The sequence below is a fragment of the Coregonus lavaretus genome (assembly GCF_964263955.1).
Source record: "Coregonus lavaretus genome assembly, contig: HAP1_SCAFFOLD_1195, whole genome shotgun sequence".
NCBI lineage: Eukaryota > Metazoa > Chordata > Actinopteri > Salmoniformes > Salmonidae > Coregonus > Coregonus lavaretus.
Window position 1 is genome coordinate 16,781 of NW_028159947.1, and position 23,220 is coordinate 40,000.

Below are 23,220 nucleotides of genomic sequence, written 5' to 3' on the forward strand. Positions count from 1 at the left end.
ATGATAATGCACTCACACAGATGCTAATGCACTCACACAGATGCTAATGCACTCACACAGATGCTAATGCACTCACACAGATGATAATGCACTCACACAGATGATAATGCACTCACACAGATGCTAATGCTGATAATGCACTCACACAGATGATAATGCACTCACACAGATGCTAATGCACTCACACAGATGCTAATGCACTCACACAGATGATAATGCACTCACACAGATGCTAATGCACTCACACAGATGCTAATGCACTCACACAGATGATAATGCACTCACACAGATGCTAATGCACTCACACAGATGCTAATGCACTCACACAGATGCTAATGCACTCACACAGATGCTAATGCACTCACACAGATGCTAATGCACTCACACAGATGCTAATGCACTCACACAGATGCTAATGCACTCACACAGATGCTAATGCACTCACACAGATGCTAATGCACTCACACAGATGATAATGCACTCACACAGATGCTAATGCACTCACACAGATGCTAATGCACTCACACAGATGCTAATGCACTCACACAGATGCTAATGCACTCACACAGATGCTAATGCACTCACACAGATGATAATGCACTCACACAGATGCTAATGCACTTACACACACACGACCCTGCTCCTTACCTTCGAAGGCGCGTGCGGCGTCCACCAGATGTGACCAGTCGAGTCCGGAGGCGGGGTCAGGGAGGGGCATGAGACCAGGGTCGTTGAACTTTGACCTGTCAGTCAGCGAGCCGTCAGAGAACCAGAACTCACCTCGAGAGAGAGAGAGAAGACAGTCAGGTCAGTGACCAGTACACACAAGGTATTTGACTTCAGATCATTTGTAGATTAATCTAAATTAATTCACCTCTAGCACAGAACCAGAGAAAATGACTAACAGGACTTCCGCCCTTATAACCACTAACAGGAAAAACTGTTCTATCAACAAGGTCACTAAATCTTGTAAGAAAGACCAAACAAGACCCAGTGTCCTTGGCTAGGAACCGTACACAAGACCCAGTGAGCATCAGGTCAAAGGTCAAAGGTCTGCTAAAGAGGTACAGAGATTATAAAGTTCTAGTTACAGAGGACAAAAGTCTAACGTGCCTTTTCTGAGCACACTCTAATTTTCATTTATTTAATTTTTATTTCACCTTTATTTAACCAGGTAAGCCAGTTGAGAACAAGTTCTCATTTACAACTGCGACCTGGCCAAGATAAAGCAAAGCAGTGCGATAAAAACAACAACACAGAGTTACATATGGGGTAAAACAAAACATAAAGTCAAAAATACAACAGAACATATATATATACAGTGTGTCCAAATGTAGCAAGTTATGGAGGTAAGGCAATAAATAGGCCATAGTGCAAAATAATTACAATTAGTATTAACACTGGAATGATAGATGTGCAAAAGATGATGTGCAAATAGAGATACTGGGGTGCAAATGAGCAAAATAAATAACAATATGGGGATGAGGTAGTTGGGTGGGCTAATTTCAGATGGGCTGTGTACAGGTGCAGTGATCGGCAAGGTGCTCTGACAACTGATGCTTAAAGTTAGTGAGGGAGATAAGAGTCTCCAGCTTCAGAGATTTTTGCAGTTCGTCCCAATCATTGGCAGCAGAGAACTGTAAGGAATGGCGGCCAAAGGAGGTGTTGGCTTTGGGGATGACCAGTGAGATATACCTGCTGGAGCGCATACTACGGGTGGGTGTTGCTATGGTGACCAATGAGCTAAGATAAGGCGGGGATTTGCCTAGCAGTGATTTATAGATGGCCTGGAGCCAGTGGGTTTGGCGACAAATATGTAGTGAGGGCCAGCCAACGAGAGCGTACATGTCACAATGGTGGGTAGTATATGGGCTTTGGTGACAAAACGGATGGCACTGTGATAGACTACATCCAATTTGCTGAGTAGAGTGTTGGAGGCTATTTTGTAAATGACATCGCCGAAGTCAAGGATCGGTAGGATAGTCCGTTTTACGAGGGCATGTTTGGCAGCATGAGTGAAGGAGGCTTTGTTGCGAAATAGGAAGCCGATTCTAGATTTCACTTTGGATTGGAGATGCTTAATGTGAGTCTGGAAGGAGAGTTTACAGTCTAACCAGACACCTAGGTATTTGTAGTTGTTCACATACTCCAGGTCAGACCCGTCGAGAGTAGTGATTCCAGTCGGGTGGGCGGGTGCCAGCAGCGTTCGATTGAAGAGCATGCATTTAGTTTTACTAGTGTTTAAGAGCAGTTGGAGGCTACAGAAGGAGTGTTGTATGGCGTTGAAGCTCGTTTGAAGGTTTGTTAACACAGTGTCCAATGAAGGGCCAGATATATACAAAATGGTGTCGTCTGCGTAGAGGTGGATCTGAGAGTCACTAGCAGCAAGAGCGACATCATTGATATACACAGAGAATAGAGTCGGCCCGAGAATTGAACCCTGTGGCATCCCCATAGAGACTGCCAGAAGTCCAGACAACAGGCCCTCCGATTTGACACATTGAACTCTATCTGAGAAGTAGTTGGTGAACCAGGCGAGGCAGTCATTTGAGATCACATATAGAAACACATAACTAAAGAATCTCACAGACTCCCAGAATACAATAACAGAACACTGGAAATATTAGTATTATTGTTATTACAGAAAGAGGAAACATAAATATGCTAAACATTGTGTTAACTAGTCCTAATGGAATATAAATGTATTAATCTTAAATTTCCCCACTACACCATCTCTCCTCTCTCCTCTGAAGGGTGATAAATGACTTTGTCTCAAAGGATGTCTTCAGGTCTCAATCAACAACCACTTTCTTTCCCTTCCTATCCTTTCACTTCCACTATATCTGACTCTCTCTCTTCCCTCCTCTCTCTCTCTCTTCCCTCCTCTCTCTCTCTCTCTCTCTCTCTTCTCTCTCTCTCTCTCTCTCTCTGTCCTCTCTCTCTCTCTCTCTCTCTCTCTCTCTCTCTCTCTCTCTCTCTCTCTCTCTCTCTCTTCCCTCCTCTCTCTCTCTCTTCCCTCCTCTCTCTCTCTCTTCCCGCCCTCTCTCTCTCTCTTCCCTCCCTCTCTCTCTCTCTCTCTCCTCTCTCCCGCCCTCTTCCTCTCTCTCTCTCTCTCTTCCCTCCTCTCTCTCTCTCTCTCTCTCTCTCTCTCTCTCCTTCTCTCTCTCTCATCTCTCTCTCTCTCTCTCTCTCTCTCCTCTTCTCTCTCTCTCCTCTCTCTCTCCTTCTCTCTCTCTCTTCTCTCTCTCTCGTTGGAGTGCATGCTGGGAGTGAGTCGTGAAGCAGGAGTGAGTGTGAGAGCGACTGGATTTTTTTTCACTCTATTGGGTTTTGGTGTGTATATATTTATATTGATTAGTTTAGTTGTTTTAAGGTTATCTTGTCTAACTATCACTAAGCACGTATAGGGGTGGTGGGATTGTTGAGGTTGTTTTTCGCGAGGGCACAACCAGCGGGTGAGGCTGGTTGCAATGGCCACTCGCGGAAGTTTGGAGTTTGAAAAACTTAGTCGGCGACATGGAGTAAAGATTCCTGCTGCGGCCGGGTGTTCAGTGGAAGAATGTAACATGGCAGTGGGTGCTATCATTGGGTATGATAGCATGAAATCAGCCTCAAGGATGAATAGCGCTGTAGTGATATTTTTAGATTCCATTGAAAAGGTGAATATGATAGTTGAGAGTGGTGTTGTGTTGCGGGAGACGCAGATATCCGCTTATGAATCCGGTGAAGAAAGTTAGACTTTCTAACGTGCCACCATTTGTTAGAGATGAAGTGTTGGAGCGAGAGTTATCTCGTCATGGTCAACTTGTATCTACAATAAAGAAGGTTATTTTTGGATGCAAATGGTTTGTTGCTGAAACATGTCGTGTCTCATAGGAGACAAGTGCATATAATTAAAAAAAAGGACATTAATCAACTGAATTTAGCATTCAGTTTTAAGATTGATGGATTTGATTATGTCTTCTACGCTTCTACTGAATCAATGAAATGCTTTGGCTGTGGAAGAGAGGGGCATTTGGTGCGGAATTGTCCCGAGAATGAGCGTGCAGATTATATGGTAGCAGCTCTAGTGCTGGTGCAGCTAATGCACCACCGCGAAGGGATGAACATGCTAAGGGTGCGGGTGCAGGGGAAGGGAGAAGGTGGGCAGATATGGTAGGAGAGGAAGGCAGTGTGGATACGAGGGCAATTGTGGTAGATCAGAACAAAGAAGGAGGGGAAAAAGTCGGTGAGATTGCGACTGTCGTCGCTGAGGTGGTGCTGGAAAATGAAATTGGAGTTCAAGAGGAGATTGAAATAATGGAAAAGGAAGCAGCTGTTTTCAAAGTACCGAGGAGTAAGAGGAAGAATGTAAGGGGTGGTGAAGGGTCTAACTCCAAGAGGAAGGTAGAGACTGATAAATCAGTTGAAGATAAACAGGTTGTAGAGATGGTGGAGTTTTCTTCTGGGGAGGATAGCGAGAGTGAGTCATCTGATGCGTCACAACAAAATAGTGAGATAAATGGGGTGGAAGGGAGGTATGTGATTGAGAAGGTACATCAATTTCTGAAGTTGACAAAAGGGAAGATATATATGCAGGATTATAATGTAACAGATTATTTCCATGAAAGTGAATTGTTTATTGAATCAGCAAAGTTTCTGATGTCAAAAATAACAGGGGGAGGTTTGACAAGCCCTGAAATTGCTAGACTCAAGAAAGTGGTCACGAGAGTGATAAGTGATGTAAATTCTAAAGAAAATGAAAGAGTTCAGTCGCAGCCTTAACTCTGTAAAGAGATGTGGTTTATGTGTCGTCCTTTGTATTTTTTTTCCATCCATGAGCAGTTTTAAGATTTCTTCTTTAAACGTAAATGGGGCAAGAGACGTTAAAAAAAGAACCATAGTGTATGAGTTAATTAGGGGAAAGGGAAGTGACAAATGTTCTACAAAAAACACATAGTAATTTGGAAAATGAAGTTATGTGGAAACAGGAGTGGGGGGGGGGGGGGGGGGGGGGGCAGTGGTGTGTAGTCATAAAAACTCAAAAAGTGGGGGTGTGGCCATCTTGTTCTCAAAAGGGTTTTTGCCTTTGTCATATGAGGTTGAAGAGGTAGTTGAGGGGAGGTTATTAAAAGTTAGAGCGAGGTATGAAAACATCACTATGTGTCTGATAAATGTATATGCCCCAGTGGTGGCAGTTGAGAGGGCATGTTTTTTAGACACATTTTCAAATACCATTGAGAAATGTAATAATGAAGAGTTTTTATTGCTGGGGATTTTAACTGCACAGTCAGTGATTTAGATAGAAATCACAAAGAACCTCATATAGCCTCAATGACTTTTTTTTAACGCCTCATTGTAACACACGAACTGTGTGATATTTGGCGGAGTCAACATGGAGGCACGAGACAGTACACCTGGGCCCATGTGAGAGAGTACACCATCTCTATGGCCAGTTTAGATAGGTTTTATTGTTTTGAGCATCAATCTCAGGTCTGTAAATCAAGTGTGATAACCCCAGTGGGATTTTCTGATCATTGTTTAATAACAGAGGTGGTGTTCATTAACGATGTAAAACCCAAAAGCGCACACTGGCATTTTAATATAACTTTATTGAGTGATGCTCACTTCAGGAAATGTTTTAGTTTTTTCTGGGAGAGGTGGAGGTCTCAAAAGGCCAGTTTTGTATCCCTTCAACAGTGGTGGGATATAGGGAAAATTCAGATTCAACAATTTTGTAATCAATACACAAGGAATGTCACCAAGGATATCACCAGATCAATGAAAGCCCTAGAGACTGAAATAGTGGAACTCATGACGTTGGTTGAGACCACAGGAGATCGAGGCCATACTCAGGCCCTCAAGAGGAAAAAAGCTGCATTGGCAGACCTGCTGGGTATCAGAGCACAGGGGGCATTGGTGAGAAGTACGTTTCAAGGAATCTCTGAAATGGATGCCTCATCCACATTTTTCTTTGGTTTAGAGAAAAATAATGGACAAAGAAACATTATTCATTGTCTCAAATCAGCTGTTGGACAGGAGCTCACTAGCCCTAGTGAAATTAGAAAGAGGGCAGTAGAGTTCTATGCTGAGCTCTACACGTGTGAGTACAAAGAGGATAAAACAGTGACACAGCAGTTCCTTGATGGGCTCCCACAGGTGGCTGCAGAAGCTCAGGTTGAGCTAGAGCAACCATTGTCTTTGCAGGAGCTATACACTGCATTAAAAGGCATGAAAATGGAAGGGCACCAGGCATTGATGGGCTTCCCGTTGACTTTTTAAAATATTTTTGGGCTATGTTGGGAGAGGATTGGCTAGCAGTAGTTAATGATAGTTTAACCGGAGGGTTACTACCAATAAGCTGCAGAAGGGCTGTCCTCACCCTACTGCCCAAAAAGGGTGACCCTAGGGAGGTGAAGAACTGGAGGCCGGTGGCTTTATTGTGCACTGATTATAAGATCCTGTCAAAGGCTTTGTCCAACAGGCTGAGGGGGGTGATGGGGCAAATCATACATACGGACCAGTCCTACTGTGTTCCTGGCAGGCAGATAGGGGATAACATTTCTCTGATTTGTGATTTTTTGGGACGTCTCTAGGGCTATTGGGTTGGATGCTGGTCTAATTTCAATTGATCAGGAAAAGGCATTTGACCGAGTTGAACATCAATACTTATGGCACACTTTTGAGGCGTTTGGGTTCAGCTCTGGTTTTATTGCCATGATAAGGGTGATATATGGTGACATTGAAAGTGTATTGAAAGTTAACGGTGGCTTGAGTGCTCCTTTTAAAGTGTGTAGAGGTATTAGGCAGGGGTGTTCTTTGTCAGGAATGTTATATATCCATTGCTATAGAGCCACTACTAAATAGCATTAGAAGTCGCATTGAAGGGGTGTACCTTTCAGAGGATATTCCTCCTATTCGTCTCTCAGCCTATGCTGATGATGTAGTTGTTTTAGTGAAAAATCAAGCGGAGGTGGATAGTTTGAGTCTAATGTTTGATCATTTTAGTGGAATATCCTCTGCAAAGGTAAATTGGGGAAAAAGTTGTGCTTTACAGATTGGAGAATGGTCTGGAGGGATCATGGCTTTGCCAGGGGGGCTGGAATGGTGTAAGGTAGGTTTTAAGTATCTTGGAGTGTACCTAGGAGATGAGGGGACAATGGAAAAAAAATGGATTGGGGTGGTTGAAATGGTGGAAGGGAGGATGAGGAGATGGCGTTGGTTGTTATCTCGTATGTCATATAGGGGGCGCACTATTATAGTTAACAATGTGGTTGCCTCTGCACTGTGGCATCGGTTGTCAGTTTTAGAGCCACCATCTGGCCTTCTGGCTAAGATACAGGCAATTATTGTGGATTTCTTTTGGGATAAATATCACTGGGTTCCACAAAGTGTTTTGTATTTGTCAAAAGAGGAGGGGGGACAAGGTCTTGTACATCTTGCTAGTAGGGCTGCTGCTTTCCGGTTTCAGTTTATTCAAAGGTTGCTTTATGGACCGGAAAATGTGATTTGGAGAGGGGTGGCAGGTCTTGTATTACAGCAGGTTGGGGGATTAGGTTTAAAGAAGGCTTTATTTTTGGTTGATAGTAGCCAGATTTCTAGGGAGGAAGTACCTCCGTTTTACAGAGGCCTTCTTAGGGTGTGGAGCATAATGAAGGTGTCCAGACGAACTTCAGCGGAGTTAGTGCATTGGCTGTTGGAGGAACCTCTGGTGTATGGGGCAAGACTGGATTGTACATTTACATTTTTTTGTATTTTTTTTGTATTGTACAACTGCAGCTGTTCCACATTTCTCCAAGATTCTGGTGAAGGGCAAAATCGTCACCTTAAAACAGTTAATGGCCATGGCTGGGCCCACCTTAATGGATGGAAGACGGGTGGCTGAACATTTGGGGGTGAGGTCGGAAAGGATTGTCGGACAACTGCTGGGAAGCTGCAGGAAGGCTCTGTCAGCAGAAGAGTGGGGTATGCTGAATAGTCACAAGAAGAAGGTACAAGATGAAAACGTCCCATTTCCAAGACTAGGGATTACACCCAATATCCCAGAGTCAGAAAGAAAGGCGTTATTACTGGATTTGAGAGGGTTGGAAGAGGTGGGTTTGGATGAGGTGAATGGGAAAGACATATATAGGGGGTGTGTCAAGGTGTTGAATAAAGATACATTGAAAAATAGAAAAGACACTCCATGGAGGGTAAAATTGGGCATTGATGACAAGGTAAAGCCAGCATGGAGAGCACTGTACAAGCCTCCGTTACAAAAGGGTACTGGGGATATGCAATGGAGGGTTTTGCATGGCATCATTGCAGTTAATGCTTTTGTATCTGTTATTAACTCAGATGTTGGAGATGGATGTCCTTTTTGTAATATAAGAGAAACCATTCACTGTTTTATGGAGTGTGAGAGGATAAAACCTCTATTGGAAATGCTGGAGTCTTGGTTTAAAGCTGTAGGGGAGATTTTCAATAACACTGTTTTTTGGGGGGGGGGGTTCAATATAATAAGCAACAGAAAAGAAAATGTCAACTGTTACATTTTATTTTGGGACAAGCTAAGATGTAAATTTTTCTGAGTAGGAAACATAAGATAGAAACGGGATATGGGCAGGATGTAAGATGTGTTTTTAAAGGATTAGTGAAAGCAAGAATAAAAGTTGATTTGAGTTCTTCTCAGCTGTAAAAGATCTCCCATTGTTTGAGGAAAAGTGGGCCTACGAAGGAGCGGTTTGTTTTGTGGAGGAGGGAAAACTTTTTTGTTGATGAAATGAGTTGAATGTTTATGAAGAGAGAAGAACCATCTAAGAGGGTGAAGAGAGAAGAACTAGCTAAGAGGGTGAAGAAAGAAGAACCAGCTAAAAAGGTGAAGAGAGGAGGACCAGCTAAGAGGGTGAAGAGAGAAGAACCAGCTAAGAGGGTGAAAAGAGAAGAACCAGCTAAGACGGTGAAGAGAGGAGGACCAGCTAATAGGGTGAAGAGAGAAGAACCATCTAAGAGGGTGAAGAGAGAAGAACCAGCTAAGAGGGTGAAGAGAGAAGAACCAGCTAAAAGTGTGAAGAGAGAAGAACCAGCTAAGAGGGTGACAAAAAGAACCAGCTAAGAGGGTGAAGAGGGAAGAACCAGCTAAGAGGGTGAAGAGAGGAGGACCAGCTAAGAGGTTGAAGAGAGAAGAACCAGCTAAGAGGGTGAAGAGAGAAGAACCAGCGAAGAGGGTGAAGAGAGAAAAACCAGCTAAGAGGGTGAAAAGAGAAAAACCAGCTAAGAGGGTGAAGAGAGAAGAACCACCTAAGAGGGTGAAGCGAGAAGGACCAGCTAAGAGGGGAAATAGAGAAGGACCAGCTAAGAGGGTGAAGAGAGAAGAACCAGCTAAAGGGGTGAAGAGAGGAGGAACAGCTAAGAGGGTGAAGAGGGAAGAACCAGCTAAGAGGGTGAAGAGAGAAGAACCAGCTAAAGGGGTGAAGAGAGGAGGACCAGCTATGAGGGTGAAGAGAGAAGAACCAGCTAAGAGGGTGAAGAGAGAACAACCAGCTATGAGGGTGAAGAGAGAAGAATCAGCTAATAGGGGAAAGAGAGAAGAACCAGCTAAGAGGGTGACGAGACAAGAACCAGCTAAGAGGGTGAAGGGAGAAAAACCAGCTAAAAAGGTGAAGAGAGGAGGACCAGCTAAGACGGTGAAGAGAGAAGAACCAGCTAAAAGTGTGAAGAGAGGAGGACCAGGTAAGACTCTGAAGAGAGAAGGACCATTTAAGAGGGTAACGAGAGGAGGGCCAGCTAAGAGGGTGAAGAGAGAAGAACCAGCTAAGAGGGTGAAGACAGAAGAACCAGCTAAGAGGGTGAAGACAGAAGAACCACCTAAGAGGGTGAAGAGAACCAGCTAAGACGGTGAAGAGACAAGAACCAGCTAAAAAGGTGAAGAGAGGAGGACCAGCTAAGACGGTGAAGAGAGAAGAACCAGCTAAAAGTGTGAAGAGAGGAGGACCAGGTAAGACTCTGAAGAGAGAAGGACCATTTAAGAGGGTAACGAGAGGAGGACCAGCTAAGAGGGTGAAGAGAGAAGAACCAGCTAAGAGGGTGAAGACAGAAGAACCAGCTAAGAGGGTGAAGACAGAAGAACCACCTAAGAGGGTGAAGAGAACCAGCTAAGACGGTGAAGAGACAAGAACCAGCTAAAAAGGTGAAGAGAAGAGGACCAGCTAAGACGGTGAAGAGAGAAGAACCAGCTGAAAGGATGAAGAGAGAAGAACCAGCTAAGAGGGTGAAGAGAGAAGAACCAGCAGCATTTCGAAGACATTATCTCTATGTCACCAGAGCAATGAAGACCAATATGGAAATGAAACCGAGGAGGGGAGAGAAGAGACAGACAGGGTATGACAGGTGAACAGGACACTCTGTTTGACAGACAGTGTAGCTGTCCTAATGAGGATTGCGCATGTTCATGTCACATACCTCTTCCTCTCCCCATCTCAGCTGCCGCTGGTCAGTCTAGTCTATCCCGGACACATCTCTCTAACTCATACATTTTCAGATGGCCTGGTGCTCTCTCAGTGTGAGAACACAGGGAGGAGATGGCGCTTCAAGCTTTCAGTCTCAGTGAGGGAGAATTAGCTGGCTGTGACAGATGTCTGCTTAATGCACACTTCATGACTGACACACTAGCTACATCTCCATTGCGTGTGTGCGTCTGTGTGTGTGTGTGTGTGAGTGTATGTGTCTGTGTGTGTGTGTGTGTGCATCTGTGTGTGTGTGCTTGGGTGCGTCTGTGTGTGTCTGTGCGTGGATGTGTTTGTGCAATACTTACTCCTGAGGTTGGAGCCCCCCTGTCCTGGCATACGTGGTGGCAGGGTGGCATGGTAGGGTGGAGTGGTGGAGAACAGGATGTCATTGGGCAGCGCCTGGTCCAGCATGGAGCTATGGGAGGAGGCGTAGGACGAGCCCTTCCTGTTACTGCTACACACACTCTCGTCTGATAGGGTACGGTACAGGGAGGGGCGTGGTGATAGGCTGCCCGCCGCAGACATCTGGTGGGGACAGAACACGTCAACACACATTCACAACAACAGCAGACGACCATCTGTTCCCTCCCAGCTAACAACAAACGTTCTCACAAATTTAGAGAACGTTCCCTTAAGAGTCTAATTTGGTCATTAAGTAACGTTTTCGTAGGAACGTTCCCCTGAATGTTCCCCACAAGCTATAAAGGGAAGCACAGCCGCGAACTGCCCAGTGACACAAGCCTAACAGACGAACTAAATGACTTCTATGCACGCTTCGAGGCAAGCAACACTGAAGCATGTATGAGAGCACCAGCTGCTCCGGACGACTATGTGATCACGCTCTCCGTAGCCGATGTGAGTAAGACCTTTAAACAGGTCAACATTCACAAGGCCGCAGGGCCAGACGGATTACCAGGACGTGTACTCAGAGCATGTGCTGACCAACTGGCAAGTGTCTTCACTGACATTTTCAACATGTCCCTGACTGAGTCTGTAATACCAATATGTTTCAAGCAGACCACCATAGTCCCCGTTCCCAACAACACCAAGGTAACCTGCCTAAATTACTACAGAGACGTAGCACTGACGTCTGTAGCCATGAAGTGCTTTGAAAGGCTGGTCAAGGCTCACATCAACACCATTATCCCAGAAACCCTAGACACACTCCAATTTGCATACCGCCCCAACAGATCCACCGATGACACAAGGCACTACAGAGGGTAGTGCGTATGGCCCAGTACATTACTGGGGCCGAGCTCCCTGCCATCCAGGACCTCTATACCAGACTGTGTCAGAGGAAGGCCCTCAAAATTGTCAAAGACTCAAGCCACCCTAGTCATAGACTGTTCTCTCTGCTAACGCACACCAAGTGGTACCGGAGCGCCAAGTCTAGGTCCAAAAGGCTTCTTAACAGCTTCTACCCCCTAGCCATAAGACTCCTGAACAGCTAATCAAATGGCTACCCGGACTATTTGCTGCTACTCTCTGTTTATTAACTATGCATAGTCACTTTACCTCTACCTACTTGTACATATTACCTCAATTACCTCGACTAACCTGTACCCCACAAGGTCAAGACGGGGACACGAACCAGCGACCTATCAGCCACCGGCCCAAGCTCCCAACCGCCAGGCCACCAGCCCTCCAAGATCCCCCCCACAGTTCCCCGAGAGCTGTCCCTCAACCATCTGAGACCCCCCCCCCCCGAGATATGATTTGAAAAACAAGTAATCAGGAGTAGGCAGCGCCATAAGTGTGTAAACTGAGATATGAAGGAGTTGAAGGAGTTAATCAGTGTAATTCTTCCATAAATAGACAAGTATTTACCTCTCCATGGTTGCAGGATTTGTCTAGTTTTATATTGGAATTCATCATGGAGAGCTCATTTACATATTGTGTGATGAATACCAAGTACGTCTACTTCACCGTCAGCCCATTTTTTAGGTAACCTGCATTATTTTAAGGCCTAATACGTAATATTGTACACTTATCATAATTAGGTTTTACTCCAGAGAGTCCAGAAAAGTTATCTAGATCTTCAATAAGACATTGCAGGGATCTAGTTTGCGAACTTCCTATAAAACTTGAGTCATCGGCATACATGGACACCTTTGTTTTTAAGCCTTGGATTTCTAATCCTCTAATGTTGTTATTAGATCTGATTTTAATAACTTGCATTTCGATGGCCATAACGAATAGATATGGTGACCGCAGACACCCTTGTTTAACTCCTCTTGACATTTCAAAACTCTCTGAGAACTAGCCTCTATTTACTATTTTACACCTGGGGATGCTATACATTACTTTTACCCATTTTATAAGAGACTCACCGAAATGGAAAAAAATCCAGGCATTTATAAATAAAATCCAATCTTAATTTATCAAAGGCCTTTTCAAAATCCGCTCTAAATACCAGACCTGGCTTCTTAGATGTTTCATGTTGGTCTATTATTTTTAGTAGTTTTCGTATATTATCTCCAATGTATCGTCCATGTAAAAAAACCTGTCTGATTAGGATGAACAACACCTGGTAAAACCTTTTTAATTCTGACTGCTATACATTTCACTAGTATTTTTGCATCACAACATTGAAGTGTAAGAGGCCTCCAGTTTTTTAGATGGACTGGATCTTTATATTTGCCATCTGAGTCTTGTTTTAATAATAGTGAAATCAGACCTTCCTGCTGAGTACCTGACAGACTACAATTTCTATAGGAGTAGTTAAAACAAGCTAATAATGGGGCTTTGAGTATATCAAAAAAGGTATGCCATCAAGCCCTGGGGTTTTTCCAGACTGAACGGTATGCCAACAAGCCCTGGGGTGTTTCCAGACTGAACGGTATGCCATCAAGCCCTGGGGTTTTTCCAGACTGAACGGTATGCCATCAAGCCCTGGGGTGTTTCCAGACTGAACGGTATGCCATCAAGCCCTGGGGTTTTTCCAGACTGAACGGTATGCCATCAAGCCCTGGGGTGTTTCCAGACTGAACGGTATGCCATCAAGCCCTGGGGTTTTTCCAGACTGAACGGTATGCCATCAAGCCCTGGGGTTTTCCAGACTGAACGGTATGCCATCAAGCCCTGGGGTTTTCCCAGACTGAACGGTATGCCATCAAGCCCTGGGGTTTTCCAGACTGAACGGTATGCCATCAAGCCCTGGGGTGTTTCCAGACTGAACGGTATGCCATCAAGCCCTGGGGTTTTCCCAGACTGAACGGTATGCCATCAAGCCCTGGGGTTTTTCCAGACTGAACGGTATGCCATCAAGCCCTGGGGTTTTTGCCATCAAGCCCTGGGGTTTTTGCCATCAAGCCCTGGGGTTTTTCCATACTGAAAGGATTTAATATCCTCTGTAATTTGGCCTTCGCACTGATCTTTTTGTACATTTGTTAATTTTTCTCTTTTGTATTATTTGGAAAGAATTCCTTACAGTAATCGTCATTCAGAGGGTGGGGATGAGACGGGAAAGAAATAATCTGCTTAAAATATTTAGCTTTCTCTTTTAAAATATAATTCGGAGAATCATAGATGACTCCGTCTTTAGTAACGAGTTTCTGCAAATTATTTTTGGTATCGTTCCTGTGTTAGAGATTCAGGAAGAATTTGGTAAATTTTTGTCCATATTCCATCCAGTTTGCTATATTTTTGTAATAGATTACATTAGATGGTTCTGGAATAAGTTCCTCCAGTTCTATTTGTTTTTCCTCTAACTTATTTTGTATCTCTGTAGTACCGTTTTTATTGCTATCTACCTGTACTATTAGTTCATATATTTCCCTTGTTAGTAGTCATGTCTCTTTAGACAGAAACTACTTTTTTTTTACTGATGAATATTGAATTGAATGACCTCTGAAGGTACATTTAAAGGTATCTCAAACAATAAGGGCATTTGCTGAACCTATATTGTACTGTAAAAATTCAGTTATAAATTATGTTGTCTTAGTTAAGAATAAATTGTCCTCCAGTAAACTTTGATAACATTTCCAATATCCCCGTCCACGTGGAAATTCGGTAACAGTTCTGTGAAGGCCAATTAGATGACGGTCCAATTTAATTCTGTCTCCTATCAATACTTTTTGAACCTTTGATGCAAGTGAGAAAGAGACAAGGAAGTAGTCAAGACGACTAGCTTGATTAAGTCTCCTCCATGTATGTCTCACCAGGTCTGGGTTTTTAGTCTCCAGATATCCACTATTTCTAATGTGTCCATAATATTTGTGATGTCCTTAAGGGCACGGTCATGATAGCTTGTGGAGGGATTTCCTTTACTGTCCATTGAGGTACTTAACACAACTCGTTTGCTGCCTGTAAGTTCAATAAATTGCTATAAATATTTATCTACCAGTCCCTACTCCTCCACCAGTCCCTACTCCTCTACCAGTCCCTACTCTACCAGTCCCTACTCCTCCAGCAGTCCCTACTCCTCTACCAGTCCCTATTCCTCCACCAGTCCCTACTCCTCTACCAGTCCTTACTCCTCTACCAGTCCCTACTCCTCTACCAGTCCCTACTCCTCTACCAGTCCCTACTCCTCTACCAGTCCCTACTCCTCCACCAGTCCCTACTCCTCTACCAGTCCCTACTCCTCCACCAGTCCCTACTCCTCTACCAGTCCCTACTCCTCCACCAGTCCCTACTCCTTTACCAGTCCCTACTCCTCTACCAGTCCCTACTCCTCCACCAGTCCCTACTCCTCCACCGGTCCCTACTCCTCTACCAGTCCCTACTCCTCTACCAGTCCCTACTCCTCTACCAGTCCCTACTCCTCCACCAGTCCCTACTCCTCTACCAGTCCCTACTCCTCCACCAGTCCCTACTCCTCTACCAGTCCCTACTCCTCCACCAGTCCCTACTCCTTTACCAGTCCCTACTCCTCTACCAGTCCCTACTCCTCCACCAGTCCCTACTCCTTTACCAGTCCCTACTCCTCTACCAGTCCCTACTCCTCTACCAGTCCCTACTCCTCCTACGGTCCCTACTCCTCTACCAGTCCCTACTCCTCTACCAGTCCCTACTCCTCTACCAGTCCCTACTCCTCCACCGGTCCCTACTCCTCCACCAGTCCCTACTCCTCTACCAGTCCCTACTCCTCTACCAGTCCCTACTCCTCTACCAGTCCCTACTCCTCCACCAGTCCCTACTCCTTTACCAGTCCCTACTCCTCTACCAGTCCCTAATCCTCTACCAGTCCCTACTCCTCCACCGGTCCCTACTCCTCCACCGGTCCCTACTCCTCCACCAGTCCCTACTCCTCCACCAGTCCCTACTCCTCTACCAGTCCCTACTCCTCTGCCAGTCCCTACTCCTCCACCAGTCCCTACTCCTCCACCAGTCCCTACTCCTCTACCGGTCCCTACTCCTCCACCAGTCCCTACTCCTCCACCAGTCCCTACTCCTCCTACGGTCCCTACTCCTCCACCAGTCCCTACTCCTCTACTAGTCCCTACTCCTCTACCAGTCCCTACTCCTCTACCAGTCCCTACTCCTCTACTAGTCCCTACTCCTCTACCAGTCCCTTTTTCCAGACTGAACGGTATGCCATCAAGCCCTGGGGTGTTTCCAGACTGAACGGTATGCCATCAAGCCCTGGGGTGTTTCCAGACTGAACGGTATGCCATCAAGCCCTGGGGTTTTCCCAGTCTGAACGGTATGCCATCAAGCCCTGGGGTTTTCCCAGTCTGAACGGTATGCCATCAAGCCCTGGGGTTTTTCCAGTCTGAACGGTATGCCATCAAGCCCTGGGGTTTTCCCAGTCTGAACGGTATGCCATCAAGCCCTGGGGTTTTTGCCATCAAGCCCTGGGGTTTTTCCCATCAAGCCCTGGGGTTTTTCCCATCAAGCCCTGGGGTTTTTGCCATCAAGCCCTGGGGTTTTTCCATACTGAAAGGATTTAATATCCTCTGTAATTTGGCCTTCGCACTGATCTTTTTGTACATTTGTTAATTTTTCTCTTTTGTATTATTTGGAAAGAATTCCTTACAGTAATCGTCATTCAGAGGGTGGGGATGAGACGGGAAAGAAATAATCTGCTTAAAATATTTAGCTTTCTCTTTTAAAATATAATTCGGAGAATCATAGATGACTCCGTCTTTAGTAACGAGTTTTTGCAAATTATTTTTGGTATCGTTCCTGTGTTGGAGATTCAGGAAGAATTTGGTAAATTTTTGTCCATATTCCATCCAGTTTGCTATATTTTGGTAATAGATTACATTAGATGGTTCTGGAATAAGTTCCTCCAGTTCTATTTGTTTTTCCTCTAACTTATTTTGTATCTCTGTAGTACCGTTTTTATTGCTATCTACCTGTACTATTAGTTCATATATTTCCCTTGTTAGTAGTCATGTCTCTTTAGACAGAAACTACTTTTTTTTTACTGATGAATATTGAATTGAATGACCTCTGAAGGTACATTTAAAGGTATCTCAAACAATAAGGGCATTTGCTGAACCTATATTGTACTGTAAAAATTCAGTTATAAATTATGTTGTCTTAGTTAAGAATAAATTGTTCTCCAGTAAACTTTGATAACATTTCCAATATCCCCGTCCACGTGGAAATTCGGTAACAGTTCTGTGAAGGCCAATTAGATGACGGTCCAATTTCATTCTGTCTCCTATCAATACTTTTTGAACCTTTGATGCAAGTGAGAAAGAGACAAGGAAGTAGTCAAGACGACTAGCTTGATTAAGTCTTCTCCATGTATGTCTCACTAGGTCGGGGGTTTTTAGTCTCCAGATATCCACTATTTCTAATGTGTCCATAATATTTGTGATCTCCTTAAGGGCACGGTCATGATCGCTTGTAGAAGGATTTCCTTTACTGTCCATTGAGGTACTTAACACTGTGTAATAGTCTCCAACCATAATGATTTGATCGTTTGCTGCCTGTAAATTCAATAAATTGCTATAAATATTTATCTACCAGTCCCTACTCCTCTACCAGTCCCTACTCCTCCACCGGTCCCTATTCCTCCACCAGTCCCTACTCCTCTACCAGTCCCTACTCCTCCACCAGTCCCTACTCCTCTACCAGTCCCTATTCCTCCACCAGTCCCTACTCCTTTACCAGTCCCTACTCCTCTACCAGTCCCTACTCCTCCACCGGTCCCTACTCCTCCACCGGTCCCTACTCCTCTACCAGTCCCTACTCCTCTACCAGTCCCTACTCCTCTACCAGTCCCTACTCCTCCACCAGTCCCTACTCCTCTAACAGTCCCTACTCCTCCACCAGTCCCTACTCCTCTACCAGTCCCTACTCCTCCACCAGTCCCTACTCCTTTACCAGTCCCTACTCCTCTACCAGTCCCTACTCCTCCACCAGTCCCTACTCCTTTACCAGTCCCTACTCCTCTACCAGTCCCTACTCCTCTACCAGTCCCTACTCCTCCTACGGTCCCTACTCCTCTACCAGTCCCTACTCCTCTACCAGTCCCTACTCCTCTACCAGTCCCTACTCCTCCACCGGTCCCTACTCCTCCACCAGTCCCTACTCCTCTACCAGTCCCTACTCCTCTACCAGTCCCTACTCCTCTACCAGTCCCTACTCCTTTACCAGTCCCTACTCCTCTACCAGTCCCTACTCCTCCACCGGTCCCTACTCCTCCACCGGTCCCTACTCCTCTACCAGTCCCTACTCCTCTACCAGTCCCTACTCCTCTACCAGTCCCTACTCCTCCACCAGTCCCTACTCCTCTACCAGTCCCTACTCCTCCACCAGTCCCTACTCCTCTACCAGTCCCTACTCCTCCACCAGTCCCTACTCCTTTACCAGTCCCTACTCCTCTACCAGTCCCTACTCCTCCACCAGTCCCTACTCCTTTACCAGTCCCTACTCCTCTACCAGTCCCTAATCCTCTACCGGTCCCTACTCCTCCACCGGTCCCTACTCCTCCACCGGTCCCTACTCCTCCACCAGTCCCTACTCCTCCACCAGTCCCTACTCCTCTACCAGTCCCTACTCCTCTGCCAGTCCCTACTCCTCCACCAGTCCCTACTCCTCTACCGGTCCCTACTCCTCCACCAGTCCCTACTCCTCCACCAGTCCCTACTCCTCCTACGGTCCCTACTCCTCCACCAGTCCCTACTCCTCTACTAGTCCCTACTCCTCTACCAGTCCCTACTCCTCTACCAGTCCCTACTCCTCTACTAGTCCCTACTCCTCTACCAGTCCCTACTCCTCTACCAGTCCCTACTCCTCTAGCAGTCCCTACTCCTCTACAAGTCCCTACTCCTCTACCAGTCCCTACTCCTCCACCAGTCCCTACTCCTCTACCGGTCCCTACTCCTCCACCAGTCCCTACTCCTCTACCGGTCCCTACTCCTCCACCAGTCCCTACTCCTCCACCGGTCCCTACTCCTCTACCAGTCCTTACTCCTCTACCAGTCCCTACTCCTCTACCAGTCCCTACTCCTCCACCAGTCCCTACTCCTCTACCAGTCCCTACTCCTCTACCAGTCCCTACTCCTCCACCAGTCCCTACTCCTCTACCAGTCCCTACTCCTCCACCAGTCCCTACTCCTCCACCAGACCCTAATCCTCTACCAGTCCCTACTCCTCTACCAGTCCCTACTCCTCTACCAGTCCCTACTCCTCTAGCAGTCCCTACTCCTCTACCAGTCCCTACTCCTCTACCAGTCCCTACTCCTCCACCAGTCCCTACTCCTCTACCAGTCCCTACTCCTCCACCAGTCCCTACTCCTCCACCAGACCCTAATCCTCTACCAGTCCCTTCTCCTCCAACAAACCTACGCCAGAAAGGGTCTCTGTGTGAAACAGGGTATTTCCCACAGTGAAATGGTCTCTGTGTGAAACAGGGTATTTCCCACAGTGAAAGGGTCTCTGTGTGAAACAGGGTATTTCCCACAGTGAAATGGTCTCTGTGTGAAACAGGGTATTTCCCACAGTGAAAGGGTCTCTGTGTGAAACAGGGTATTTCCCACAGTGCACAGCCAGGTCAGCTGCTACAGCACAGATGTTGATCCTGCTTTCATTTGGTCTCATCAAGAGGTTATGAAATCTGTGTTTCTGGGCTATCTTGTTCCCTAGCAGGGAAATAGAGTTGATCAATTGGTTTCAAACCTACTGCGGTTATTACCTCACTGTGTGTGTGTGTGTGTGTGTGTGTGTGTGTGTGTGTGTCCAGTGTGTGTGTGTCCAGTGTGTGTGTGTGTCCAGTGTGTGTGTGTCCAGTGTGTGTGTGTCCAGTGTGTGTGTGTCCAGTGTGTGTGTTGGTGTGTTGGTGTGTCAGGTAACAACAGGTAAACCATCTCACCTTCCTCCGTCCGTCCTCCACAGGACCACCCTCCTCCAGGTGTGTGTTGGTGTGACAGGTAACAACAGGTAAACCATCTCACCTTCCTCCGTCCGTCCTCCACAGGACCACTCTCCTCCAGGTGTGTGTTGGTGTGACAGGTAACAACAGGTAAACCATCTCACCTTCCTCCGTCCGTCCTCCACAGGACCACTCTCCTCCAGGTGTGTGTTGGTGTGACAGGTAACAACAGGTAAACCATCTCACCTTCCTCCGTCCGTCCTCCACAGGACCACTCTCCTCCAGGTGTGTGTTGGTGTGACAGGTAACAACAGGTAAACCATCTCACCTTCCTCCGTCCGTCCTCCACAGGACCACTCTCCTCCAGGTGTGTGTTGGTGTGACAGGTAACAACAGGTAAACCATCTCACCTTCCTCCGTCCGTCCTCCACAGGACCACTCTCCTCCAGGTGTGTGTTGGTGTGACAGGTAACAACAGGTAAACCATCTCACCTTCCTCCGTCCGTCCTCCACAGGACCACTCTCCTCCAGGTGTGTGTTGGTGTGACAGGTAACAACAGGTAAACCATCTCACCTTCCTCCGTCCGTCCTCCACAGGACCACTCTCCTCCAGGTGTGTGTTGGTGTGACAGGTAACAACAGGTAAACCATCTCACCTTCCTCCGTCCGTCCTCCACAGGACCACTCTCCTCCAGGTGTGTGTTGGTGTGACAGGTAACAACAGGTAAACCATCTCACCTTCCTCCGTCCGTCCTCCACAGGACCACTCTCCTCCCTCCAGGTGTGTGTTGGTGTGACAGGTAACAACAGGTAAACCATCTCACCTTCCTCCGTCCGTCCTCCCCAGGACCACCCTCCTCCAGGTGTGTGTTGGTGTGACAGGTAACAACAGGTAAACCATCTCACCTTCCTCCGTCCGTCCTCCTCAGGACCACTCTCCTCCAGGTGTGTGTTGGTGTGACAGGTAACAACAGGTAAACCATCTCACCTTCCTCCGTCCGTCCTCCACAGGACCACTCTCCTCCAGGTGTGTGTTGGTGTGACAGGTAACAACAGGTAAACCATCTCACCTTCCTCCGTCCGTCCTCCACAGGACCACTCTCCTCCAGGTGTGTGTTGGTGTGACAGGTAACAACAGGTAAACCATCTCACCTTCCTCCGTCCGTCCTCCACAGGACCACTCTCCTCCCTCCAGGTGTGTGTTGGTGTGACAGGTAACAACAGGTAAACCATCTCACCTTCCTCCGTCCGTCCTCCACAGGACCACTCTCCTCCCTCCAGGTGTGTGTTGGTGTGACAGGTAACAACAGGTAAACCATCTCACCTTCCTCCGTCCGTCCTCCACAGGACCACTCTCCTCCAGGTGTGTGTTGGTGTGACAGGTAACAACAGGTAAACCATCTCACCTTCCTCCGTCCGTCCTCCTCAGGACCACTCTCCTCCAGGTGTGTGTTGGTGTGACAGGTAACAACAGGTAAACCATCTCACCTTCCTCCGTCCGTCCTCCACAGGACCACTCTCCTCCAGCATCATCTTCAGGTATTCTTCTTTAGACAGCTTATCCAGGGCCTTGGCCTCTCTCGCCCTCTCTGCTGCCTCTTGGAGGTACAGCTGCCTGCAAGGGACACACAGAACAGAACAGAGTCTGGTCAGAGAGCAGCCAGGAGAACCCTGTCTAACAGACAGGAGGATTGGGAGAGGGGATGAGGGAGTGGAGGGAGTCCTTTAGACAACCCAGCTTTGGTCAAAGAGAAAATGGATCAGAGAAATAGCCAAGCTGTTTATACAATACTGTCTGTCAGTACCAATCAGGGCCTTCGGGGGCAGGAACAGGCAACATCTTAGCATGGCAACGCCACCAGGTGCTTTTTTAAATCATGCTGAAGATGATTTTCAGTGGGGGGAGAGGTGTGGGAGTAGGAAGGGGAGAAACACATGCTGTGAAGGAAGAAGCCAAGCTCTGGTTAAGTGAGGGGGCAACCGGGAGTAGGGAGGGACACAAAGGTTTTATGACACAGAGACAAAGGGAGACAGAGGGGACAGAGGGAGACAGAGGGGACAAGCTTTTATTATGGTTACAGTACAACACAGAGGTACAGAAACACAGACACATGCAGGCAGCAGGAGCAGACTGAGAGGTCTAACCACAAGGTCAAGGGTCAGACCACAGGGAGGAGGTGATAGAGGAGGAGTAGGACAGGGAGAAGGACAGTGGGAGGTGATGGAGGAGGAGGAGGAGGACAGTGAGGAGGTGATGGAGGAGGAGGAAGAGGAGGAGGAGGACAGTGAGGAGGTGAGAGGAGGAGGAAGACAGTGGTGTGTCCCTGATGGGGGCTAAATCAGGGGTTGACAGGGGAACCGCTTGAGGTAGAGGGGGAGTGAGGGGGAAGGTAGAGGGGGAGTGAGGGGGAAGGTAGAGGGGGAGTGAGGGGGAACGTAGAGGGGGAGTGAAGGGGAAGGTAGAGGGGGAGTGAGGGGGAAGGTAGAGGGGGAGTGAAGGGGAAGGTAGAGGGGGAGTGAGGGGGAAGGTAGAGGGGGAGTGAAGGGGAAGGTAGAGGGGGAGTGAGGGGGAAGGTAGAGGGGGAGTGAGGGGGAAGGTAGAGGGGGAGTGAGGGGGAACGTAGAGGGGGAGTGAGGGGAGGGTAGAGGGGGAGTGAGAAGGAAGGTAGAGGGGGAGTGAGGGGGAACGTAGAGGGGGAGTGAGGGGAGGGTAGAGGGGGAGTGAGAAGGAAGGTAGAGGGGGAGTGAGGGGGAAGGTAGAGGGGGAGTGAGGGGGGAATTTGGAGAGGGAGTGAGGAGGAAGGTAGAGGGGGAGTGAGGGGGAAGGTAGGGGGGGAGTGAGAGGGAAGGTAGGGGGGAGTGAGGGGGAAGGTAGAGGGGGAGTGAGGGGGAAGGTAGAGGGGGAGTGAAGGGGGAACGTAGAGGGGGAGTGAGGAGGAAGGTAGAGGGGAGTGAGGGGGAAGGTAGAGGGGAGTGAGGGGGAAGGTAGAGGGGAGTGAGGGGGAAGGTAGAGGGGGAGTGAGGAGGAAGGTAGAGGGGAGTGAGGGGGAAGGTAGAGGGGAGTGAAGGGGAAGGTAGAGGGGGAGTGAGGGGGAAGGTAGGGGGGGAGTGAGGGGGAAGGTAGAGGGGAGTGAAGGGGAAGGTAGAGGGGGAGTGAGGGGGAAGGTAGAGGGGGAGTGAGGGGAAGGTAGAGGGGGAGTGAGGAGGAAGGTAGAGGGGGAGTGAGGGGAAGGTAGAAGGGGAGTGAGAGGGGAATTTGGAAAGGGAGTGAGGGAAGGTAGAGGGGGAGTGAGAGGGAAGGTAGGGGGGAGTGAGGGGGAAGGTAGAGGGGAGTGAGGGGGAAGGTAGAGGGAGGAGTGACACGTTATACAGGAATGTCACAACCACTGATGCATGTCAGGACTCTCAACTCCCTGCAGCACGGCCCACATGGGACTCTCAGTCCTTAGACCTGCCAGAAGAGATCCGGGCAGAGAGAGGGGA

General features: G+C 47.4%; 1 pseudogene across 1 annotated transcript in view; it reads right to left on the minus strand.

Moving 5' to 3' along the window:
* Nucleotides 1–648: 648 nt before the first annotated feature.
* The window catches only part of LOC311122310 (signal-induced proliferation-associated 1-like protein 2), a 132,849-nt pseudogene continuing 110,277 nt past the window's right edge, over nucleotides 649–23,220 (minus strand). The window contains exons 10-12 of the transcript in view: nucleotides 21,226–21,352; nucleotides 10,772–10,991; nucleotides 649–780 (exon numbers count right to left, since the gene is read on the minus strand). The product of the transcript in view is annotated as a signal-induced proliferation-associated 1-like protein 2 (transcript). The remainder of the gene's footprint in view (nucleotides 781–10,771; nucleotides 10,992–21,225; nucleotides 21,353–23,220) is intronic.